At 37.4% G+C, this 5,729-nt stretch overlaps 1 long non-coding RNA gene across 1 annotated transcript; it reads left to right on the top strand.

The window, feature by feature from the left end:
- Nucleotides 1-1,833: 1,833 nt before the first annotated feature.
- On the top strand, nucleotides 1,834-4,575 carry LOC139800228 (uncharacterized). Its single transcript, XR_011727663.1, has 2 exons — nucleotides 1,834-2,146; nucleotides 2,240-4,575. It is a non-coding gene; the product is annotated as an uncharacterized lncRNA (long non-coding RNA).
- Nucleotides 4,576-5,729: the final 1,154 nt, after the last annotated feature.

Raw genomic sequence — 5,729 nt, 5'->3', positions numbered from 1 at the left:
ACAGTGTCTGCAAAGTTTTTAAGTGAAAATGGCTCATTAGAACATTTAACAAAGCAGAAAATTTTCATGAAATTTATTTTTAATTCATGTAACTCATTCTTACTTATGTTTGCCAGTAAGAAAGATGAAGCAAGGAAGGGATGGAGAGAGGGAGATGGAGAGGGAGAAGGAAGGAGGCCGGGGGATGAGGGGGAGAGAGAGAGAGGACTGAAACTGCTGCTTTCACCCCCTCTTGACTCCACAAACCATCTCAGAAGTATGTAGGGGACCCTGCTCTGGCACGGGGGTTGGACTGGATGATCTTTTGAGGTCCCTTCCAAGCCCTAACTTTCTGTGATTTCTGTGCTGTCATTTTTGTGATCTTAACCATTCTTTTTCAAATCTGAAGTGCGCAGTAGTTTATACTCTATGTTTTTATCTAGGCTAATAGCAATCATGAAGAACATTAGATAAAACATGTCAAAAATTGCAGTGTACATTTAGGTACATTCTGAATGTAGCCAACATAGGCTCTTCCAAACAGCAGTGCTGCAACTTAGAAAAGATGCACAGCAGGAGCAGCAGCAGCACTGCATCCTGCTATTATCTGTCCTGCAAAGGAAATGTTGGTCTCAAGTTCACAGAAAATTCAGGAGCTCAAAAAGATCACTAGGAAGACCATAATCAATCAGAAACCTACAGTATCTGTTGCCAGTCCTTGATCATTTTAGTGATAACAGCTGCTGGAAATGAAGACAATTAAGCACAATATTTAACATTCCCTTATTTGTATTCTACCTGCTTGTCATAGCTGTATAAGAGTCAGCCAACTCCAACAATCTTTCATTATTGAAAAGGAAAACACAGAAGCCCTAAAATTAGCTATAGGTCATACAAAGAAAAAATTCATACTGAAATTTTATAGTACTATGCAGAATCAAAATTTACCCTCAATTGAACTGATGTCAGTACTTTAGAATAACAGATGTGTGGTTCAGAGCTTAGTGTTTAAAGTGCACCTACTTATAAAAAAAGAAAAAATTAAGTGTACCAGCATAAACATAAATGCCATTAAACACATGCATTGCTATTATAAACAGACCAAATAACTGTAATATTTGTCAACTCCTCTAAAACAAATTCACATTCCTGTTCAAACATGTTTTGGTGTCCATTGCAGAGAAACATGTGAGCTGTATCCATCACTTCATGCTGCCTTCCTATAGCTTCCCAGGAGTATCCCTGAGCTCCCAGGGAAGAGGCAGCTGTGGGTAAGGATGTTGCAGTGTACCAGGGTCAAAGCATAAGGACTCAGAGAGTCAGAGTGGATCAGATAGATACAGTCTTACTGCACCTATTCAAGATCAATTACTCTTCATCAGCTATATATTTTTTTTCTGGTTATTTTCTCCTCTTAATTTTGTGATTAGGAGTATCCCAGTCAGATGCTCTGGTTCACCCAAATCTTGGCTCATATCCACCACAATTGCAGTTAGGTTCTAAGTAAAGAGTTTACAAATAAGGCTTTTCTGAAGCACCTGTGAAAACACACAATCATTTATACAGCAATTCTTGCTTACCATTACAAATTTAACTATTTGACTGTGCTGTCAAGTGAGCAATCTTGTTCCTTCTGGTACTTTTATCTCTTTGTTTTGACACCTTTAACTGGCAGAGGCAGTTTGGATTCTTTTCTGTCTCTGAAAAATAAAACCAGCTGTTTTACTGAGGCTAATTTTCAGGATTACTTAAGAACATGAGTGGGACAAAGATTCAGAACTCTCCTTACCACTGAGGGTCCCATTGGGTGTCATCAAGAAACCATCTAGTGAATGACAGGTTAGACATGTGAGGTTCCCTCCTTATCTAGAACAGTAACTTGTCCTTAAAGGTGGCCTCAGCATTAACTAGTTCAGCTTAATGAGTAAAAACTAATAAATAAACAAAAATATCTAAGGAAGGGCTGAATTTGTAAAAGTGAAGATTTCTCATGTGTGGAATCATGCAAAATTACTCTGTAAGTCTGTGACAAAGTTTTTTTTGACTTTTACTAATTTGAAATTTGAAGTATGCCTTCTTTTGAGTGGCTACTTTCTGTTTTCACTTGTTAGCTTTTCTCAGGAAGGCATCTGCAGCAAAATCAGCAGTCTGACAGAGCAGCCTCCAGGTAAAGTCAGTCACATAAACTGATAATTTGTCTTTAATTTAAATCATATAGTGTGGGTCAGAAGGCCTGAGCAGCCTTTCCTCCCTCCTGCAGATCACTCTCTGCTGGTGACTCCAAAGACAGCCTCAGTACCATGACCACACTTGTGTTCTCCTCTAAACTCATTGCTTATGCAGCTCCACACAGAAAACAAGACTGTAAATTGTTCAAAATGTGAAGATCGGTGTGTTTTGCTGACCCTTCAGACATAATTACTTGCCAAAACACACTGTGTGCAGGGTGGGAATTAATATTAATTAGGAATCTTTGTGAGCTGCAGGTTACAGCAATTACAGACAGAGGAAATGATAATGAGATTTATGCAACTCGTATCTTTAAAAGAACATAATTACAATAACAAAGCCCTGTCTTTCAGTATGCATAAAAGGTTAGATATAGATGTTAGTTCCAGGTTTATGTTAGTCTAGACTGACTACATTCCACAGGACTGAACCTAGTTTATACTACAGCAAGGGACAGGAGAGAAAAGCCCTTTGTGTGGTTCCACGTAGTAACAAACTGAGCAGTAGTGTTGCTTATGGTGAGTTTCTGCTGAAAGCAGCCTGGCCCATTCTGATGTGTTTGTCTGATGTGCTCTCAGACATAGATTGCTGTCATACAGTCCTTGCTCTTCAAGGCAAATACAGGCACACCACATGTCCCTTCCAAGACATGAGGCATAACAGGCCCATGGCTCAGCTTCATGTCAGGTGAGCTAGAGAGTATCTTTAAGGCAGCTTCCCGATCACAAAGCAGTAGCAGAGCCCCCAGGATACCCCTGTGTGCTGGGGATCTCATCCTGGGCCTTGGGGTAATGAGAAGGTAATGGCTCTTTTTGTTTGAAGGGTGGAGGTCCAAGCTTTTGCTCCACAGGCAGAAAGCATTAGTGAACAGCAAAGCAGCAAACATGTCTCCTTAGTGTAATGCTAGAAGTCAGTAAGCTAGGCTGTATTTGGAAGACCTAAACACCACCCTATTTACTACTGATTTAATAAAATAGCCTCCAAAGACACCTAAACACATGGGAACACAAGGGTCAGGAAATGCAACTGAATTTTGGTAGCATATGAGACACTTTTATTTTAAAAGGTACAAGGAGAGCACTGAAGAAACAGAAGAATGAAAAAGTCAACCATCTGTATATTGTTTTATAATTCCCAGAAGAGAACCAAATGATGGGAAGTGTGGTGACTTGTCCAGTGTTGGATGCTGTGCCTGAATGAACCAGAGAAGATGTTTTTAATTCAGGCTTTCTAGTAGCAGTATCCGTGACTGCCAAGCATACTTAAAGGGCAATAAGTAGACAAAAAAAAAAGTGGCCTCTACTGTGACTTCCTGTAGTCTGTATGATTAAAAAAGTCTTGTGAACAATCAGTTGCTGATAAATATGAAGTGCATTGATACCTACTTTTTTTAGCTTTGAGACTTAAAGAAACAATGTATTAAAAAAGCTAAAATATCAGATTGTGTGACTGGGAATGTACTTCTATAGAAAATATGTTGAAGAATAATGTTAATATTATTGCAGTCCTAATTTATTTTGAAGGAAATACAAAATAAATATAAAGAAAACATTTAGCTGGAATATGAAAAGCATCATTCACTGCACTTGAGGCTCTCACCTCTTGGATAAGAGGTGATGTTTGTTTGCAAATGCTAATGATTCTTGTCTCTATATTTATGAATTGATTACTACTGAAATGAACTACAGTTACCCATGTTTCACATTCACTGTTAAAAGTAAGAGTTGGATTGCCATTTTTGTTCCGATATCTCCTTTTGTTTCTAACATCCTTTTGTTGCAGGTCTGCTTTATTCTTGGCATTCTGTCTTAAAGTAATGTATCTCAAATGCTTCTTTTTCGTGACCTATATGCAAAGTTGTATATCCACCACTTAGAGGAGTATGAAGAAATATTTTAGAATAGCCATGATAAGCAAGTTCAGTGTATTAGTATGCATGGTTTAATAAGCTGACTGAATTTTAGCTGAATGTGTCCCTCTCTGTCTTATTTTGAAAGTTGTAAGAGCACTGAATGAAAAAAATGGTGAAAATGCTCTCAGGCTGTACTTTATTCCATATCAATACCTTGAAGGGAATAGAATGATATTCAGATGTCTTCAGAATTTGATACTGATAACAAAAGGTGAGTCAAACATTTATTTTATGAGTTTGCAATACTCCTGGATTTGAAAACTCTACGATGATTATAGAATTCATCAAATAATAACATCTGAAGTTTCAGAAAAATTAATATTGACCAATGAAGAAAGCTATGCATTTCTAATATGAATAAAACTAATCAATGTTGTAGAGGAATCTTTTATTTATCAACCTCTTTCACATGAGGCTGTGAATTATAGCAAAATAAAGCATCTCAAAACTGGTAATAGGTATATATAAGTTCAAATAAGCTGGTATTCTGGTGTTTCTCAGGGTAAAAATAAATAGATCCTTTTTATGGATCTCCTTCATTAATTTTAAAAAAAAATAAGGATAAAAGGAACAGCAGTAGAAAAAACAACATTCCCCTCGAGAAACTGTCTGCTCATAGCTTGGATAGGTATAGGCTTTGTTGGATAAAAACTTACTGGATGGCCAGGCCCAGAGAGTTGGGGTGAATGGAGTTAAATCCAGCTTGTGGCTGGTCACAAGTGGTGTTCCCCAGGGCCACTTCTCTTCAATATCTTTATCAGAGATCTGGATGAAGGGATGAAGTGCACTCTCAGTGAGTTTGGGCAAGAGGCTAGGAGGGTTCTACAGAGGGACTTGGGCTGGCTGGGTAATAGGAGGTTCAAAAAGATCATGTGCTGGCTTTAACAGAACTGAATTTCCAGCCTCTTTTCCTTTCAAAAGAGGAAACAGTCTCACAAAAAAAAACACACCTAGGCTGTGTGCAATGGGATGTGAATATGGGAGTACACATGGACTTTCAGGAAGGGGGAATAATCAGTGAAGGGATAGGTAGAAGGAAAACGCAGCAGTTTCCTGATGCTGACTGAAGTTGAAAGTACCTGGAAACTAAAGAGGGATTTTCTACTTCATTTCATGTACAAAAATCTATCCAAAAAGTCTTTAAAATATTTTAGTAGTTAAAAAAAAAATATATATATATATATATATATATATATATTTTAGGTGTTAAAATAAGTTAAAACAGTGAAAATGAGAAATGAGACCACATATATTAATAATCTCAGAAATCATGGCTATTTCAGCAGGCATTACAGTGGCAAATAGTAGAAGTTTGTCTTTACCTCTGTAATGGAGGGATGTTTGCATCTGCATATAAATTAAGGTAATTTTTTGGTAAATATTTGATTTTTAAATAATTATCCTCTAGCAACGCATACTTATGTCAACATTTGTAATCTGCAGACGCCATTGAACAAAATTTGCCGCTTCATTGTCACCTTAATACCATAGAAAAACTAATTTTGCTGTGCATAGGATAAATTGAAAAACTTGTGTGTCTGCACTAAGTCTGGAACTGGACCATCAGCTTGAAGCAGAAAACCAATGTTGACATAGGTGTCTTGGTTAC

The sequence above is a fragment of the Heliangelus exortis genome, chromosome 10 (genome assembly GCF_036169615.1).
Source record: "Heliangelus exortis chromosome 10, bHelExo1.hap1, whole genome shotgun sequence".
NCBI lineage: Eukaryota > Metazoa > Chordata > Aves > Apodiformes > Trochilidae > Heliangelus > Heliangelus exortis.
Note: the sequence above shows the minus strand (reverse complement) of the source record. Positions and strands in the feature narration are given on the sequence as shown.